Source organism: Taudactylus pleione, unplaced genomic scaffold (genome assembly GCF_031769625.1).
Source record: "Taudactylus pleione unplaced genomic scaffold, aTauple2 ptg000455l, whole genome shotgun sequence".
Lineage (NCBI taxonomy): Eukaryota > Metazoa > Chordata > Amphibia > Anura > Myobatrachidae > Taudactylus > Taudactylus pleione.
The window spans coordinates 680,999-702,171 of NW_028284857.1; the positions used below are offsets into that span (position 1 = coordinate 680,999).

General features: G+C 50.8%; 1 protein-coding gene across 1 annotated transcript in view; it reads right to left on the reverse strand.

Moving 5' to 3' along the window:
* Positions 1 to 21,173, reverse strand: part of THBS3 (thrombospondin 3) — an 809,978-nt gene that overhangs the window by 653,015 nt on the left and 135,790 nt on the right. The window lies entirely within an intron of this gene.

Genomic DNA, 21,173 nt, shown 5'->3' on the forward strand with positions numbered 1-21,173 from the left:
ATCCTGGTCACTGACGGCATCTGGCCGGGGTCATGGCTATAGAGAGGAGAAGTGAGACAAGCTTTAACCACATAATAACCAAGCACACACGTCCAGTGACTGAGGACATAGTCACCATACTGAGGTCAGTACTGTAGTAACTAATATCCTGAGGAGCGCACATGTCCAGTGACTGAGGACATAGTCACCATACTGAGGTCAGTACTGTAGTAACTAATACCCTGAGGAGCACACATGTCCAGTGACTGAGGACATAGTCACCACACTGAGGTCAGTACTGTAGTAACTAATACCCTGAGGACCACACATGTCCAGTGACTGAGGACATAGTCACCACACTGAGGTCAGTACTGTAGTAACTAATAACCTGAGGAGCACACATGTCCAGTGACTGAGGACATAGTCACCATACTGAGGTCAGTACTGTAGTAACTAATATCCTGAGGAGCACACATGTCCAGTGACTGAGGACATAGTCACCATACTGAGGTCAGTACTGTAGTAACTAATAACCTGAGGAGCACACATGTCCAGTGACTTAGGACATAGTCACCATACTGAGGTCAGTACTGTAGTAACTAATATCCTGAGGAGCACACATGTCCAGTGACTGAGGACATAGTCACCATACTGAGGTCAGTACTGTAGTAACTAATACCCTGAGGAGCACACATGTCCAGTGACTGAGGACATAGTCACCATACTGAGGTCAGTACTGTAGTAACTAATATCCTGAGGAGGACACATGTCCAGTGACTGAGGACATAGTCACCATACTGAGGTCAGTACTGTAGTAACTAATACCCTGAGGAGCACACATGTCCAGTGACTGAGGACATAGTCACCATACTGAGGTCAGTACTGTAACTAATAACCTGAGGAGCACACATGTCCAGTGACTGAGGACATAGTCACCATACTGAGGTCAGTACTGTAGTAACTAATAACCTGAGGAGGACACATGTCCAGTGACTGAGGACATAGTCACCATACTGAGGTCAGTACTGTAGTAACTAATACCCTGAGGAGGACACATGTCCAGTGACTGAGGACATAGTCACCATACTGAGGTCAGTACTGTAGTAACTAATACCCTGAGGAGCACACATGTCCAGTGACTGAGGACATAGTCACCACACTGAGGTCAGTACTGTAGTAACTAATAACCTGAGGAGCACACATGTCCAGTGACTGAGGACATAGTCACCATACTGAGGTCAGTACTGTAGTAACTAATACCCTGAGGAGCACACATGTCCAGTGACTGAGGACATAGTCACCATACTGAGGTCAGTACTGTAGTAACTAATACCCTGAGGACACATGTCCAGTGACTGAGGACATAGTCACCATACTGAGGTCAGTACTGTAGTAACTAATATCCTGAGGAGCGCACATGTCCAGTGACTGAGGACATAGTCACCATACTGAGGTCAGTACTGTAGTAACTAATACCCTGAGGAGCACACATGTCCAGTGACTGAGGACATAGTCACCATACTGAGGTCAGTACTGTAGTAACTAATAACCTGAGGAGCACACATGTCCAGTGACTGAGGACATAGTCACCATACTGAGGTCAGTACTGTAGTAACTAATACCCTGAGGAGCACACATGTCCAGTGACTGAGGACATAGTCACCATACTGAGGTCAGTACTGTAGTAACTAATAACCTGAGGAGCACACATGTCCAGTGACTGAGGACATAGTCACCATACTGAGGTCAGTACTGTAGTAACTAATACCCAGAGGAGCACACATGTCCAGTGACTGAGGACATAGTCACCATACTGAGGTCAGTACTGTAGTAACTAATATCCTGAGGAGCGCACATGTCCAGTGACTGAGGACATAGTCACCATACTGAGGTCAGTACTGTAGTAACTAATACCCTGAGGAGCACACATGTCCAGTGACTGAGGACATAGTCACCATACTGAGGTCAGTACTGTAGTAACTAATACCCTGAGGAGCACACATGTCCAGTGACTGAGGACATAGTTACTACAGTACTGACTTAAGAATGGTGACTAATACCCTGAGGACCACACACCAGTAGGAGGTGTCTTTCATCACTGGCTACAGTCATCATCTCCATGTGTGTACTACAGGTACAGTAATTTCCCTGGCCGTATACCACCTCTCTCGCTAGAACACAACCTCACTCGCTGGTATACAGCCGCTCTCGCTGGTATACAGCCGCACTCGCTGGTATACAGCCGCACTAGCTGGTATAAAGCCGCACTCGCTGGAATACAGTCGCACTCGCTGCTATACAGCCGCACTCGCTGGAATAAAGCCGCACTCCTTGGTATACAGCCGCACACACTGGAATACAGCCTCACTCGCTGGTATACAGCCTCACTCATTATTATTATCCTTTATTTATATGGCGCCATAAGTGTTCCGCAGCGCCTTACATAGTACATAAAACTAATTAGTGAACAAAAAAAACAAACAAGAAACTTATAGTACAGTGAAGGACATTATATACATTGCTGCAATAGTGATTATAGCACACACTAAGCAGCGGGGAGTTGGCAGAGACGTGTTAGGTGCCCTTATGGGGAGTAAGGAGTAGAAGAAAGTGTATGGAGAAGCGCATGAGGGAAGAGGTCCCTGCTCGTGAGAGCTTACATTCTAAAGTATACAGCCGCACTCACTGGAATACAGCCTCACTCGCTGGTATAATGCAGCACTCACTGGTATACAGCCTCACTCGCTGGTATACAGCCTCACTCGCTGGTATACAGCCGCACTCACTGGAATACAGCCTCACTCGCTGGTATACAGCCTCACTCACTGGTATACAGCCTCACTCACTGGGTATACAGCCTCACTCGCTGGTATACAGCCTCACTCGCTGGAATATAGCCTCACTCACTGGAATACAGCCTCACTCACTGGTATACAGCCTCACTCGCTGGATATACAGCCGCACTCACTGGTATACAACCGCACTCGCTGGTATACAGCCTCACTCACTGGAATACAGCCTCACTCGCTGGTATACAGCCGCACTCGCTGGTATACAGCCGCACTCGCTGGTATACAGCCGCACTCGCTGGAATACAGCCTCACTCGCTGGTATACAGCCTCACTCGCTGGTATACAGCCTCACTCGCTGGAATACAGCCGCACTCGCTGGTATACAACCGCACTCGCTGGTATACAGCCTCACTCCCTGGAATACAGCCTCACTCGCTGGTATACAGCCGCACTCGCTGGTATACAGCCGCACTCGCTGGAATACAACCGCACTCACTAGAACACAACCTCACTCGCTGGAATACAGCCACACTTACTGGTATACAGCCGCACTCGCTGGTATACAACCGCACTCCCTAGAACACAACCTCACTCACTAGAACAGAACCTCACTCGCTGGAATACAGCCACATTCACTGGGTATACAGCCGCACTCGCTGGAATACAGCCACACTCGCTGGGTATACAGCCTCACTCGCTGGTATACAGCCGCACTCGCTGGAATACAGCAGAACTCGTTGGTATACAGCCGCACTCGCTGGGTATACAGCCGCAATTGCTGGGTATACAGCCGCACTCGCTGGGTATACAGCCGCACTCGCTGGGTAAACAGCCGCACTCCTTTGAATACAGCCGCACTCCTTTGTATACAGCCGCACTCGCTGGAATACAGCCGAACTCGTTGGTATACAGCCGTACTCGCTGGGTATACAGCCGCACTCGCTGGGTATACAGCCGCACTCGCTGGGTATACAGCCGCACTCGCTGGTATGCAGCCGCACTCGCTGGAATACAGCTGCACTCCTTTGTATACAGCCGCACTCACTGGGTATACAGCCGCACTCCTTTGTATACAGCCGCACTCCTTTGTATACAGCCTCACTCGCTGGGTATACAGCCTCACTCGCTGGGTATACAGCCTAACTCGCTGGAATACAGCCGCACTCGCTGGAATACAGCCGCACTCACTGGAATACAACCTCACTCGCTGGTATACAACCGCACTCGCTGGTATACAACCGCACTCGCTGGTATACAGCCGCACTCGCTGGAATACAACCGCACTCGCTGGAATACAACCGCACTCGCTGGTATACAGCCACACTCGCTGGTATACAGCCGCACTCGCTGGAATACAACCGCACTCGCTGGAAAACAGTCTCACTCACTGGAATACAGCCTCACTCGCTGGTATACAACCGCACTCACTGGTATACAACCGCACTCACTAGAACACAACCTAACTCGTTGGTATACAGCCTCACTTATTGGTATACAGCCGCACTCGTTGGTATACACCCGCACTCACTAGAACACAACCTCACTCGCTGGAATACAGCCTCACTAGCTGGAATACAGCCTCACTCGCTGGGTATACAGACGCACTCGCTGGGTATACAGACGCACTCGCTGGAATACAGCCGCACTCACTGGGTATGCAGCCGCACTCGCTGAGTATACAGCCGCACTCGCTGGTATGCAGCCGCACTCACTGTAATACAGCTGCACTCCTTTGTATACAGCCGTACTCGCTGGGTATACAGCCGCACTCACTGGAATACAGCCTCACTTGCTGGAATACAGCCTCACTCGCTGGAATACAGCCTCACTCGCTGGAATACAGCCTCACTCACTGGAATACAGCCGCACTCGCTGGTATACAGCCACACTCGCTGGTATACAGCCGCACTCGCTGGAATACAACCGCACTCGCTGGAATACAGTCTCACTCACTGGAATACAGCCTCACTCGCTGGTATACAACCGCACTCACTGGTATACAACCGCACTCACTAGAACACAACCTAACTCGTTGGTATACAGCCTCACTTATTGGTATACAGCCGCACTCGTTGGTATACAGCCGCACTCATTGGTATACACCCGCACTCACTAGAACACAACCTCACTCGCTGGAATACAGCCTCACTAGCTGGAATACAGCCTCACTCGCTGGGTATACAGACGCACTCGCTGGGTATACAGACGCACTCGCTGGGTATGCAGCCGCACTCGCTGAGTATACAGCCACACTCGCTGGAATATAGCCGCACTCGCTGGTATGCAGCCGCACTCACTGTAATACAGCCGCACTCCTTTGTATACAGCCGTACTCGCTGGGTATACAGCCGCACTCACTGGAATACAGCCTCACTTGCTGGAATACAGCCTCACTCGCTGGAATACAGCCTCACTCACTGGAATACAGCCGCACTCGCTGGTATACAACTGCACTCGCTGGTATACAGCCTCACTCACTGGAATACAGCCTCACTCGCTGGTATACAGCCGCACTCGCTGGTATACAGCCGCACTCACTAGAACACAACCTCACTCGCTGGTATACAGCCTCACTCGCTGGAATACAGCCTCACTCGCTGGTATACAACCGCATTCACTAGAACACAACCTCACTCACTAGAACACAACCTCACTCGCTGGAATACAGCCACACTCACTGGGTATACAGCCGCACTCGCTGGTATACAGCCGCACTCGCTGGTATACAGCCGCACTCACTAGAACACAACCTCACTCGCTGGTATACAGCCTCACTCGCTGGAATACAGCCTCACTCGCTGGTACACAACCGCATTCACTAGAACACAACCTCACTCACTAGAACACAACCTCACTCACTAGAACAGAACCTCACTCGCTGGAATACAGCCACACTCACTGGGTATACAGCCGCACTCGCTGGTATACAGCCGCACTTGCTGGAATACAGCTGAACTCGATGGAATACAGCCACACTCACTGGGTATACAGCCGCACTCGCTGGGTAAACAGCCTCACTTGCTGGTATACAGCCTCACTCACTGGAATACAGCCTCACTCGCTGGTATACAGCCGCACTCACTGGAATACAGCCTCACTCGCTGGTATACAGCCTCACTCGCGAGAAATACAACCGCACTCGCTGGAATACAACCGCACTCACTGGTATACAACCGCACTCACTGGAATACAACCGCACTCGCTGGTATACAACCGCACTCGCTGGTATACAACCGCACTCACTAGAACACAACCACACTCACTAGAACACAACCTCACTCACTAGAACAGAACCTCACTCGCTGGAATACAGCCACACTCACTGGGTATACAGCCGCACTCGCTGGTATACAGCCTCACTCACTGGAATACAGCCTCACTCACTGGAATACAGCCTCACTCGTTGGTATACAGCCGCACTCACTGGAATACAGCCTCACTCGCTGGTATACAGCCTCACTCGCGAGAAATACAACCGCACTCGCTGGAATACAACCGCACTCGCTGGAATACAGCCTCACTCGCTGGAATACAGCCGCACTCACTGGTATACAACCGCACTCACTGGTATACAACCGCACTCGTTGCTATACAGCCTCACTCACTGGGATGCAGCCTCACTCACTGGAATACAGCCTCACTCGTTGGAATACAGCCTCACTCGCTAGAACACAACCTCACTCACTGGAATACAGCCTCACTTGCTCGTATACAGCTGCACTCGCTGGAATATAACTTCACCAGAATGTATACAGCCTCACAAATTGGTATACAGCCACACTCACTTGTACACAGATTCACTTGTTGGGATATAGCTTCTTTCACTCATATACAGTCTCAATCTCTGGAACACAGCCGCAGTCTCTGGAATACAGCCGCAGTCTCTGGAATACAGCAGCAGTCTCTAGAACACAGCCTCAGTCTCTGGAATCCAGCCTCAGTCTCTGGAACATAGCCTCAGTCTCTGGAACACAGCCTCGCTCACAGTAATATTGTCCCAATCACAGGAATACAGCCTCACTTTTCACACTCCCGTCCATCCACTTCACTCAACAAATGTATGTCGTCTCTCCTGCCATCCGATTACTTCCTCTGACTCCAGCCTCTACGATTTTGCCCGTGCTGCTCCCTACCTCTGGAACTCTCTCCCCATCAGACTCTCCACCTCTCTACATATCTTCAAACGGGCTCTCAAGACCCCCTACTTAATCATAGCCTTCCAGCTCTCATCCTAACCCGCCTCAAGCTCTTTCCTCCCTATCTACCCCTTCTGTGTCACGCCTGTCTCTCTGCCCCTCCCCTTCTGTGTCACGCCTGTCTGTCTGTCCCTCCCCTTCTGTGTCACGCCAGTCTGTCTGCCCCTCCCCTTCTGTGTCACACCTGTCTGTCCCTCCCCTTCTGTGTCACGCCTGTCTGTCTGCCCCTCCTCTTATGTGTCATGCCTGTCTGTCTGCCCCTCCTCTTATGTGTCATGCGTGTCTGTCTGCCCCTCCCCTTCTGTGTCACGCCTGTCTGTCCCTCCCCTTCTGTGTCAGACCTGTCTGTCTGCCCCTCCCCTTCTGTGTCACGCCTGTCTGCCCCTCCCCTTCTGTGTCACGCCTGTCTGTCTGCCCCTCCCCTTCTGTGTCATGCCTGTCTGTCTGCCCCTCCCCTTCTGTGTCACGCCTGTCTGTCTGCCCCTCCCCTTCTGTGTTACACCTGTCTGCCCCTTCCCTTCTGTGTCACGCCTGTCTGTCTGCCCCTCCCCTTCTGTGTCACGCCTGTCTGTCTGCCCCTCCCCTTGTGTCACGCCTGTCTGTCTGCCCCTCCCCTTCTGTGTTACACCTGTCTGTCTGCCCCTCCCCTTCTGTGTCACGCCTGTCTGTCTGCCCCTCCCCTTCTGTGTCACGCCTGTCTGTCTGCCCCTCCCCTTGTGTCACGGCTGTCTGTCAGCCCCTCCCCTTCTGTGTCACGCCTGTCTGCCCCTCCCCTTATGTGTCACATCTGTCTGCCCCTCCCCTTCTGTGTCACGCCTGCCTGTCTGCCCCTCCCCTTGTGTCACGCCTGTCTGTCTGCCCCTCCCCTTGTGTCACGCTTGTCTGTCTGCCCCTCCCCTTCTGTGTCACGCCTGTCTGTCTGCCCCTCCCCTTCTGTGTCACGCCTGTCTGTCTGCCCCTCCCCTTCTGTGTCACGCCTGTCTGCCCCTCCCCTTGTGTCACGCCTGTCTGTCTGCCCCTCCCCTTCTGTGTTACACCTGTCTGTCTGCCCCTCCCCTTCTGTGTCACGCCTGTCTGTCTGCCCCTCCCCTTCTGTGTCACGCCTGTCTGTCTGCCCCTCCCCTTGTGTCACGCCTGTCTGTCTGCCCCTCCCCTTCTGTGTCACGCCTGTCTGCCCCTCCCCTTATGTGTCACACCTGTCTGCCCCTCCCCTTCTGTGTCACGCCTGTCTGTCTGCCCCTCCCCTTCTGTGTTACACCTGTCTGTCTGCCCCTCCCCTTCTGTGTCACGCCTGTCTGTCTGCCCCTCCCCTTCTGTGTCACGCCTGTCTGTATGCCCCTCCCCTTCTGTGTCACGCCTGTCTGTCTGCCCCTCCCCTTCTGTGTCACGCCTGTCTGTCTGCCCCTCCCCTTCTGTGTCACGCCTGTCTGTCTGCCCCTCCCCTTCTGTGTCACGCCTGTCTGTCTGCCCCTCCCCTTCTGTGTTACACCTGTCTGCCCCTCCCCTTCTGTGTCACGCCTGTCTGTCTGCCCCTCCCCTTCTGTGTCACGCCTGTCTGTCTGCCCCTCCCCTTCTGTGTCACGCCTGTCTGTCTGCCCCTCCCATTCTGTGTCACGCCTGTCTGTCTGCCCCTCCCCTTCTGTGTCACGCCTGTCTGTCTGCCCCTCCCCTTCTGTCACGCCTGTCTGTCTGCCCCTCCCCTTCTGTGTCACGCCTGTCTGCCTGCCCCTCCCCTTCTATGTCACGCCTGTCTGTCTACCCCTCCCCTTCTGTGTCACGCCTGTCTGTCTGCCCCTCCCCTTCTGTGTCACGCCTGTCTGTCTGCCCCTCCCCTTCTGTGTCACGCCTGTCTGCCTGCCCCTCCCCTTCTATGTCACGCCTGTCTGTCTGCCCCTCCCCTTCTGTGTCACGCTCGTCTGTCTGCCCCTCCCCTTAGAATGTAAGCTCTCACGAGCAGGGTCCTCCTCCCTCATGAGCTTCTCCTTTCACTTACTTCTTCTCCTTACTCCCCATTAGGGCACCTAACACGTGACTGCTGACTCCCGGCTGCTTATTGTGAGTTCTTTAATTGCTATTGCAGCAATGTGTATACACCATGGACCTGATGCAGAGCCGCTCGCTAGATGCGATCGCTCGCACCCAGTATATGCAAATTCGGCTACGTGACAGCATGGCAGGCTCTCGCTCAGAAAGGCATAAGCACGCCCACTTTGTCTGTGCGAGCGATCGCTCTGTGTATGCAGACACCCATTAGCGTATGTAGAGTCGCCCACTAGCGCACGTCATCTCCAGGAAGTGTAATAAAACATTGGTACATCGAGCACCATTGGTAGCGATCGCAGCGCTTGGGGTTCCCTTACCCTGCCGCAAGCACTGCGAAAACTTCAGTGTAATACACAGGCAGGTGACGCGTACTGTGACGCTGACTGATAATTATACTCGCCTTACAGACGGCGCTGCTACACTCCGGCACGCCTGCGTTCCCACCTCCACTCCCCCGTTATTAGTGCCCCTGTTACCACCCACACACGGACTCGCCTGTCACTCATTACACCGGGCTGTCTGTGCTGGGCCAGCGAGCGGCCTGCGATCGCACAGAGTACTTCGCGTACGCGCAGAACGAATCATGCACATGCGCGGTCACTTAACATCGGCCGCGTTCGAGCGAGCGGCTCTGAATCAGATCCCATGTCCTTGTCCTGTATTGTACTATAAGTCACAGGTTCCTTGGTCAGTGATGTGTATGTACTGTGTAAGGAGCTGCAGAAATAAAGGATAATAATGACTTACTGGAATACATCCTGACTAGTCCTCTATCAGATCCTCCACTCTCTCCATCCTGCCTGTGCTTGTACTCATTGTAATCTGATGTATAATTGTCTTGTGTAATCCCTGTACATTATAAAGAAAGGATAATAACAGTAATCCACCCTGAGTCAGTGCCAGGAATGTGCCTCAGGCCAGGCACCGAGGGTCTGTCTGTACCAGGTACGGTAAGGGGCAATAATTGCTCTGCGAGGTCACGGAGGTCAGATGTGTACTTCACACGGCTTCATTAAAGCTTCCACCCGGAGATTCTGGCGTATGCAGGGAGCAGAACTATTACATGTGCCCAGATCAGCCATGAGACACTGGGGGTCGTAACATCACAGTAATTCCAGGTCACTGACATGTACTGCACACAGGAGAGCACGGAACACGCAACATGCACTGCACACAGGAGAGCAGGGAACACGCAACATGCACTGCACACAGGAGAGCAGGGAACACGCAACATGCACTGCACACAGGAGAGCAGGGAACACGCAACATACACTGCACACAGGAGAGCAGGGAACACGCAACATGCACTGCACACAGGAGAGCAGGGAACACGCAACATGCACTGCACACAGGAGAGCAGGGAACACGCAACATGCACTGCACACAGGAGAGCAGGGAACACGCAACATACACTGCACACAGGAGAGCTGGGAACACGCAAAATACACTGCACACAGGAGAGCACGGAACACGCAACATGCACTGCACACAGGAGAGCAGGGAACACGCAACATGCACTGCACACAGGAGAGCAGGGAACACGCAACATGCACTGCACACAGGAGAGCACGGAACACGCAACATACACTGCACACAGGAGAGCTGGGAACACGCAACATGCACTGCACACAGGAGAGCAGGGAACACGCAACATGCACTGCACACAGGAGAGCAGGGAACACGCAACATGCACTGCACACAGGAGAGCAGGGAACACGCAACATACACTGCACACAGGAGAGCAGGGAACACGCAACATACACTGCACACAGGAGAGCAGGGAACACGCAACATGCACTGCACACAGGAGAGCAGGGAACACGCAACATGCACTGCACACAGGAGAGCAGGGAACACGCAACATACACTGCACACAGGAGAGCAGGGAACACGCAACATACACTGCACACAGGAGAGCAGGGAACACGCAACATACACTGCACACAGGAGAGCAGGGAACACGCAACATACCCTGCACACAGGGAGAGCAGGGAACACGCAACATACACTGCAAACAGGAGAGCAGGGAACACGCAACATACACTGCAAACAGGAGAGCAGGGAACACGCAACATACACTGCACACAGGAGAGCAGGGAACACGCAACATACACTGCACACAGGAGAGCAGGGAACACGCAACATGCACTGCACACAGGAGAGCAGGGAACACGCAACATGCACTGCACACAGGAGAGCAGGGAACACGCAACATGCACTGCACACAGGAGAGCAGGGAACACGCAACATACACTGCACACAGGAGAGCAGGGAACACGCAACATACACTGCACACAGGAGAGCAGGGAACACGCAACATACACTGCACACAGGAGAGCAGGGAACACGCAACATGCACTGCACACAGGAGAGCAGGGAACACGCAACATGCACTGCACACAGGAGAGCAGGGAACACGGAACATGCACTGCACACAGGAGAGCAGGGAACACGCAACATACACTGCACACAGGAGAGCAGGGAACACGCAACATACACTGCACACAGGAGAGCAGGGAACACGCAACATACACTGCACACAGGAGAGCAGGGAACACGCAACATACACTGCACACAGGAGAGCAGGGAACACGCAACATGCACTGCACACAGGAGAGCAGGGAACACGCAACATGCACTGCACACAGGAGAGCAGGGAACACGCAACATACACTGCACACAGGATAGACACACTATACACTGCACTCAGGAGAGCAGGTAACACGCAACATGCACTGCACACAGAAGGGCAGGGAACACGGAACATACAATGCAATCAGGAGAGCAGGGAACACGCAACATGCCCTGCACACAGGAAAGCAGGAAACACGCACTATACAATGCACACAGGAGAGCAGGGAACACGGAACATACACTTCACACAGGAGAACACGCACTATACACTGCACACAGAAGAATAGAGAACACGGAACATACACTGCACACAGGAGAGCAGGGAACACGGAACATACACTTCACACAGGAGAACACGCACTATACACTGCACACAGGAGAATAGAGAACACGGAACATACACTGCACAAAGGAGAGCAGGGAACACGCACTATACAATGCTCACAGGAGAGCGGGGAACACGCAACATACAATGCACAAAGGAGAACAGAGAACAAGTCATATCTCCCAGATGAGGACACGTTCCTCCCAGGTGAGATCATGGGTACCTGACCTGTAATAACATGATCCAGCATGGAAAGTCTGACAGCGCAACAGTGTTTACGAGACACAATATTTACCTGGCAACATCTCGGTAACCAGATACAGAGTTAGGGCTCCTACACCTGCCTGTGACTTCCAGCCACTTAGTATATAAGTGCATTTAATATATAGGTGCTGTGCAGTATATAGGTGAGCAGAAAGGTGCTGCGCAGTATATAGGTGAGCAGAAAGGTGCTGTGCAGTATATAGGTGAGCAGAAAGGTGCTGTGCAGTATATAGGTGAGCAGAAAGGTGCTGTGCAGTATATAGGTGAGTAGGAAGGTGCTGTGCAGTATATAGGTGAGCAGGAAGGTGCTGTGCAGTATACAGGTGAGCAGAAAGGTGCTGTGCAGTATACAGGTGAGAAGGTGCTGAGCAGAATATACAGTAGGTGCTGTGCAGTATATAGGTGCGCAGAAAGGTGCTGTGCAGTATATATAGGTGAGCAGGAAGGTGCTGTGCAGTATATAGGTGAGTAGGAAGGTGCTGTGCAGTATATATAGGTGAGCAGGAAGGTGCTGTGCAGTATATAGGTGAGCAGAAAGGTGCTGCGCAGTATATAGGTGAGCAGAAAGGTGCTGTGCAGTATATAAGTGAGCAGAAAGGTGCTGTGCAGTATATAGGTGCGCAGAAAGGTGCTGTGCAGTATATAGGTGAGCAGGAAGGTGCTGTGCAGTATATAGGTGAGCAGGAAGGTGCTGTGCAGTATATAGGTGAGCAGAAAGGTGCTGTGCAGTATATAGGTGAGCAAAAAGGTGCTGCGCAGTATATAGGTGAGCAGGAAGGTGCTGTGCAGTATATAGGTGAGCAGGAAGGTGCTGTGCAGTATATAGGTGAGGAGAAAGGTGCTGAGCAGTATATACAGTAGGTGCTGTGCAGTATATAGGTGAGGAGAAAGGTGCTGTGCAGTATATAGGTGAGGAGAAAGGTGCTGTGCAGTATATAGGTGAGGAGAAAGGTGCTGTGCAGTATATAGGTGAGCAGAAAGATGCTGTGCAGTATATAGGTGAGCAGAAAGATGCTGTGCAGTATATAGGTGAGTAGGAAGGTGCTGTGCAGTATATAGGTGAGTAGGAAGGTGCTGTGCAGTATATACAGTAGGTGCTGTGCAGTATATAGGTGAGTAGGAAGGTGCTGTGCAGTATATACAGTAGGTGCTGTGCAGTATATAGGTGAGCAGAAAGGTGCTGTGCAGTATATAGGTGAGCAGAAAAGTGCTGTGCAGTATATAGGTGAGCAGAAAGATGCTGTGCAGTATATAGGTGAGCAGAAAGGTGCTGTGCAGTATATACAGTAGGTGCTGTGCAGTATATAGGTGAGTAAGAAGGTGCTGTGCAGTATATACAGTAGGTGCTGTGCAGTATATAGGTGAGTAAGAAGGTGCTGTGCAGTATATACAGTAGGTGCTGTGCAGTATATAGGTGAGCAGGAAGGTGCTGTGCAGTATGTAGGTGAGCAGGAAGGTGCTGTGCAGTATATAGGTGAGTAGGAAGGTACTGTGCAGTATATAGGTGAGCAGGAAGGTGCTGTGCAGTATATAAGTGAGCAGGAAGGTGCTGTGCAGTATATAGGTGAGTAGGAAGGTGCTGTGCAGTAGAGAGGTGAGCAGGAAGGTGCTGTGCAGTATATACAGTAGGTGCTGTGCAGTATATAGGTGAGTAGGAAGGTGCTGTGCAGTATATAGGTGAGCAGGAAGGTGCTGTGCAGTATATAGGTGAGTAGGAAGGTGCTGTGCAGTATATAGGTGAGCAGGAAGGTGCTGTGCAGTATATAGGTGAGTAGGAAGGTGCTGTGCAGTATATAGGTGAGCAGGAAGGTGCTGTGTAGTATATACAGTAGGTGCTGCGCAGTATGTAGGTGAGTAGGAAGGTGCTGTGCAGTATATACAGTAGGTGCTGTGCAGTATATAGGTGAGCAGGAAGGTGCTGTGCAGTATATACAGTAGGTGCTGTGCAGTATATAGGTGAGTAGGAAGGTGCTGTGCGTTATATACAGTAGGTGCTGTGCAGTATATAGGTGAGCAGGAAGGTGCTGTGCAGTATATAGGTGAGCAGGAAGGTGCTGTGCAGTATATAGGTGAGTAGGAAGGTGCTGTGCAGTATATAGGTGAGTAGGAAGGTGCTGTGCAGTATATAGCTGAGTAGGAAGGTGCTGTGCAGTATATAGGTGAGTAGGAAGGTGCTGTGCAGTATATAGGTGAGTAGGAAGGTGCTGTGCAGTATATAGGTGAGTAGGAAGGTGCTGTGCAGTATATAGGTGAGCAGGAAGGTGCTGTGCAGTATATAGGTGAGCAGGAAGGTGCTGAGCAGAATATACAGTAGGTGCTGTGCAGTATATAGGTGCACAGAAAGGTGCTGTGCAGTATATATAGGTGAGCAGGAAGGTGCTGTGCAGTATATAGGTGAGTAGGAAGGTGCTGTGCAGTATATAGGTGAACAGAAAGGTGCTGCGCAGTATATAGGTGAGCAGAAAGGTGCTGTGCAGTATATAAGTGAGCAGAAAGGTGCTGTGCAGTATATAGGTGCGCAGAAAGGTGCTGTGCAGTATATAGGTGAGCAGGAAGGTGCTGTGCAGTATATAGGTGAGCAAAAAGGTGCTGCGCAGTATATACAGTAGGTGCTGTGCAGTATATAGGTGAGGAGAAAGGTGCTGTGCAGTATATAGGTGAGGAGAAAGGTGCTGTGCAGTATATAGGTGAGGAGAAAGGTGCTGTGCAGTATATAGGTGAGCAGAAAGATGCTGTGCAGTATATAGGTGAGCAGAAAGATGCTGTGCAGTATATAGGTGAGTAGGAAGGTGCTGCGCAGTATATAGGTGAGCAGAAAGGTGCTGCGCAGTATATAGGTGAGCAGAAAGGTGCTGTGCAGTATATAAGTGAGCAGAAAGGTGCTGTGCAGTATATAGGTGCGCAGAAAGGTGCTGTGCAGTATATAGGTGAGCAGGAAGGTGCTGTGCAGTATATAGGTGAGCAGGAAGGTGCTGTGCAGTATATAGGTGAGCAGAAAGGTGCTGTGCAGTATATAGGTGAGCAAAAAGGTGCTGCGCAGTATATAGGTAAGCAGGAAGGTGCTGTGCAGTATATAGGTGAGCAGGAAGGTGCTGTGCAGTATATAGGTGAGGAGAAAGGTGCTGAGCAGTATATACAGTAGGTGCTGTGCAGTATATAGGTGAGGAGAAAGGTGCTGTGCAGTATATAGGTGAGGAGAAAGGTGCTGTGCAGTATATAGGTGAGGAGAAAGGTGCTGTGCAGTATATAGGTGAGCAGAAAGATGCTGTGCAGTATATAGGTGAGCAGAAAGATGCTGTGCAGTATATAGGTGAGTAGGAAGGTGCTGTGCAGTATATAGGTGAGTAGGAAGGTGCTGTGCAGTATATACAGTAGGTGCTGTGCAGTATATAGGTGAGCAGAAAGGTGCTGTGCAGTATATAGGTGAGCAGAAAGGTGCTGTGCAGTATATAGGTGAGCAGAAAGATGCTGTGCAGTATATAGGTGAGCAGAAAGGTGCTGTGCAGTATATACAGTAGGTGCTGTGCAGTATATAGGTGAGTAAGAAGGTGCTGTGCAGTATATACAGTAGGTGCTGTGCAGTATATAGGTGAGCAGGAAGGTGCTGTGCAGTATGTAGGTGAGCAGGAAGGTGCTGTGCAGTATATAGGTGAGTAGGAAGGTACTGTGCAGTATATAGGTGAGCAGGAAGGTGCTGTGCAGTATATAGGTGAGCAGGAAGGTGCTGTGCAGTATATAGGTGAGTAGGAAGGTGCTGTGCAGTAGAGAGGTGAGCAGGAAGGTGCTGTGCAGTATATACAGTAGGTGCTGTGCAGTATATAGGTGAGTAGGAAGGTGCTGTGCAGTATATAGGTGAGCAGGAAGGTGCTGTGCAGTATATAGGTGAGTAGGAAGGTGCTGTGCAGTATATAGGTGAGCAGGAAGGTGCTGTGCAGTATATAGGTGAGTAGGAAGGTGCTGTGCAGTATATAGGTGAGCAGGAAGGTGCTGTGTAGTATATACAGTAGGTGCTGCGCAGTATGTAGGTGAGTAGGAAGGTGCTGTGCAGTATATACAGTAGGTGCTGTGCAGTATATAGGTGAGCAGGAAGGTGCTGTGCAGTATATAGGTGAGCAGGAAGGTGCTGTGCAGTATATAGGTGAGTAGGAAGGTGCTGTGCAGTATATAGGTGAGTAGGAAGGTGCTGTGCAGTATATAGCTGAGTAGGAAGGTGCTGTGCAGTATATAGGTGAGTAGGAAGGTGCTGTGCAGTATATAGGTGAGTAGGAAGGTGCTGTGCAGTATATAGGTGAGTAGGAAGGTGCTGTGCAGTATATAGGTGAGCAGGAAGGTGCTGTGCAGTATATAGGTGAGCAGGAAGGTGCTGAGCAGAATATACAGTAGGTGCTGTGCAGTATATAGGTGCGCAGAAAGGTGCTGTGCAGTATATATAGGTGAGCAGGAAGGTGCTGTGCAGTATATAGGTGAGTAGGAAGGTGCTGTGCAGTATATATAGGTGAGGAGGAAGGTGCTGTGCAGTATATAGGTGAGCAGAAAGGTGCTGCGCAGTATATAGGTGAGCAGAAAGGTGCTGTGCAGTATATAAGTGAGCAGAAAGGTGCTGTGCAGTATATAGGTGCGCAGAAAGGTGCTGTGCAGTATATAGGTGAGCAGGAAGGTGCTGTGCAGTATATAGGTGAGCAGGAAGGTGCTGTGCAGTATATAGGTGAGCAGAAAGGTGCTGTGCAGTATATAGGTGAGCAAAAAGGTGCTGCGCAGTATATAGGTGAGCAGGAAGGTGCTGTGCAGTATATAGGTGAGCAGGAAGGTGCTGTGCAGTATATAGGTGAGGAGAAAGGTGCTGAGCAGTATATACAGTAGGTGCTGTGCAGTATATAGGTGAGGAGAAAGGTGCTGTGCAGTATATAGGTGAGGAGAAAGGTGCTGTGCAGTATATAGGTGAGGAGAAAGGTGCTTTGCAGTATATAGGTGAGCAGAAAGATGCTGTGCAGTATATAGGTGAGCAGAAAGATGCTGTGCAGTATATAGGTGAGTAGGAAGGTGCTGTGCAGTATATAGGTGAGCAGAAAGATGCTGTGCAGTATATAGGTGAGCAGAAAGGTGCTGTGCAGTATATACAGTAGGTGCTGTGCAGTATATAGGTGAGCAGAAAGGTGCTGTGCAGTATATAGGTGAGCAGAAAGGTGCTGTGCAGTATATAGGTGAGCAGAAAGATGCTGTGCAGTATATAGGTGAGCAGAAAGGTGCTGTGCAGTATATACAGTAGGTGCTGTGCAGTATATAGGTGAGCAGAAAGGTGCTGTGCAGTATATAGGTGAGCAGAAAGGTGCTGTGCAGTATATAGGTGAGCAGAAAGGTGCTGTGCAGTATATAGATGAGTAGGAAGGTGCTGTGCAGTATATAGGTGAGCAGGAAGGTGCTGTGCAGTATATACAGTAGGTGCTGTGCAGTATATAGGTGAGTAAGAAGGTGCTGTGCAGTATATAGGTGAGTAGGAAGGTACTGTGCAGTATATAGGTGAGCAGGAAGGTGCTGTGCAGTATATAGGTGAGCAGGAAGGTGCTGTGCAGTATATAGGTGAGTAGGAAGGTGCTGTGCAGTATATAGGTGAGGAGAAAGATGCTGTGCAGTATATAGGTGAGCAGGAAGGTGCTGTGCAGTATATACAGTAGGTGCTGTGCAGTATATAGGTGATTAGGAAGGTGCTGTGCAGTATATAGGTGAGCAGGAAGGTGCTGTGCAGTATATAGGTGAGTAGGAAGGTGCTGTGCAGTATATAGGTGAGCAGGAAGGTGCTGTGCAGTATATAGGTGAGTAGGAAGGTGCTGTGCAGTATATAGGTGAGCAGGAAGGTGCTGTGTAGTATATACAGTAGGTGCTGCGCAGTATGTAGGTGAGTAGGAAGGTGCTGTGCAGTATATACAGTAGGTGCTGTGCAGTATATAGCTGAGTAGGAAGGTGCTGTGCAGTATATAGGTGAGTAGGAAGGTGCTGTGCAGTATATAGGTGAGTAGGAAGGTGCTGTGCAGTATATAGGTGAGTAGGAAGGTGCTGTGCAGTATATAGGTGAGCAGGAAGGTGCTGTGCAGTATATAGGTGAGCAGGAAGGTGCTGTGCAGTAAATAGGTGAGTAGGAAGGTGCTGTGCAGGATATAGGTGAGCAGAAAGGTAATGTGCAGGATACAGGTGAGGAGAAAGGTGCTGCGCAGTATATAGGTGAGCAGGAAGGTGCTGCGCAGTATACAGGTGAGCAGAAAGGTGCTGCGCAGTATACAGGTGAGCAGAAAGGTGCTGCGCAGTATATAGGTGAGCAGGAAGGTGCTGCGCAGTATACAGGTTAGCAGGAAGGTGCTGCGCAGTATATACAGTAGGTGCTGTGCAGTATACAGGTGAGCAGGAAGGTGCTGTGCAGTATATAGGTCAGCAGAAAGGTGCTGTGCAGTATATAGGTGAGCAGAAAGGTGCTGTGCAGTATATAGGTGAGCCGGAAGGTGCTGCGCAGTATACAGGTGAGCAGGAAGGTGCTGCGCAGTATATACAGTAGGTGCTGTGCAGTATACAGGTCAGCAGAAAGGTGCTGTGCAGTATACAGGTGAGGAGAAAGGTGCTGCGCAGTATATAGGTGAGCAGGAAGGTGCTGTGCAGTATATAGGTGAGTAGGAAGGTGCTGTGCAGTATATAGGTGAGCAGGAAGGTGCTGTGCAGTATGTAGGTGAGCAGGAAGGTGCTGTGCAGTATATAGGTGAGTAGGAAGGTACTGTGCAGTATATAGGTGAGCAGGAAGGTGCTGTGCAGTATATAGGTGAGCAGGAAGGTGCTGTGCAGTATATAGGTGAGTAGGAAGGTGCTGTGCAGTATATAGGTGAGGAGAAAGATGCTGTGCAGTATATAGGTGAGCAGGAAGGTGCTGTGCAGTATATACAGTAGGTGCTGTGCAGTATATAGGTGATTAGGAAGGTGCTGTGCAGTATATAGGTGAGCAGGAAGGTGCTGTACAGTATATAGGTGAGTAGGAAGGTGCTGTGCAGTATATAGGTGAGCAGGAAGGTGCTGTGCAGTATATAGGTGAGTAGGAAGGTGCTGTGCAGTATATAGGTGAGCAGGAAGGTGCTGTGTAGTATATACAGTAGGTGCTGCGCAGTATGTAGGTGAGTAGGAAGGTGCTGTGCAGTATATACAGTAGGTGCTGTGCAGTATATAGCTGAGTAGGAAGGTGCTGTGCAGTATATAGGTGAGTAGGAAGGTGCTGTGCAGTATATAGGTGAGTAGGAAGGTGCTGTGCAGTATATAGGTGAGTAGGAAGGTGCTGTGCAGTATATAGGTGAGCAGGAAGGTGCTGTGCAGTATATAGGTGAGCAGGAAGGTGCTGTGCAGTATATAGGTGAGTAGGAAGGTGCTGTGCAGTATACAGGTGAGCAGAAAGGTGCTGTGCAGTATACAGGTGAGGAGAAAGGTGCTGCGCAGTATATAGGTGAGCAGGAAGGTGCTGCGCAGTATACAGGTGAGCAGAAAGGTGCTGCGCAGTATACAGGTGAGCAGAAAGGTGCTGCGCAGTATATAGGTGAGCAGGAAGGTGCTGCGCAGTATACAGGTGAGCAGGAAGGTGGTGCGCAGTATATACAGTAGGTGCTGTGCAGTATACAGGTGAGCAGAAAGGTGCTGTGCAGTATACAGGTGAGCAGAAAGGTGCTGCGCAGTATATAGGTGAGCAGGAAGGTGCTGCGCAGTATACAGGTGAGCAGGAAGGTGCTGCGCAGTATATACAGTAGGTGCTGTGCAGTATACAGGTGAGCAGGAAGGTGCTGTGCAGTATATAGGTCAGCAGAAAGGTGCTGTGCAGTATATAGGTGAGCAGAAAGGAACTGTGCAGTATATAGGTGAGCAGGAAGGTGCTGCGCAGTATACAGGTGAGCAGGAAGGTGCTGCGCAGTATATACAGTAGATGCTGTGCAGTATACAGGTCAGCAGAAAGGTGCTGTGCAGTATATTGGTGAGCAGAAAGGTGCTGCGCAGTATACAGGTGAGCAGGAAGGTGCTGCGCAGTATATACAGTAGGTGCTGTGCAGTATACAGGTCAGCAGAAAGGTGCTGTGCAGTATATAGGTGAGCAGAAAGGGGCTGTGCAGTATATAGGTGAGGAGAAAGGTGCTGTGCAGTATACAGGTGAGCAGGAAGGTGCTGTGCAGTATATAGGTGAGCAGGAAGGTGCTGCGCAGTATACAGGTGAGCAGGAAGGTGCTGCGCAGTATATAGGTGAGCAGGAAGGTGCTGCGCAGTATACAGGTGAGCAGGAAGGTGCTGCGCAGTATACAGGTGAGCAGAAAGGTGCTGTGCAGTGTACAGGTGAGCAGAAAGGTGCTGCGCAGTATACAGGTGAGCAGAAAGGTGCTGCGCAGTATATATGTGAGCAGAAAGGTGCTGTGCAGTATATAGGTAAGGAGAAAGGTGCTGTGCAGTATATAGGTGAGTAGGAAGGTGCTGTGCAGTATATAGGTGAGTAGGAAGGTGCTGTGCAGTATACAGGTGAGCAGGAAGGTGCTGCGCAGTATACAGGTGAGCAGGAAGGTGCTGCGCAGTATACAGGTGAGCAGAAAGGTGCTGTGCAGTATACAGGTGAGCAGAAAGGTGCTGTGCAGTATATAGGTGAGGAGAAAGGTGCTGTGCAGTATACAGGTGAGCAGGAAGGTGCTGTGCAGTATACAGGTGAGCAGAAAGGTGCTGCGCAGTATATAGGTGAGGAGAAAGGTGCTGCGCAGTATATAGGTGAGCAGGAAGGTGCTGCGCAGTATACAGGTGAGCAGAAAGGTGCTGCGCAGTATATAGGTGAGCAGGAAGGTGCTGCGCAGTATACAGGTGAGCAGGAAGGTGCTGTGCAGTATACAGGTGAGCAGAAAGGTGCTGTGCAGTATACAGGTGAGGAGAAAGGTGCTGTGCAGTATA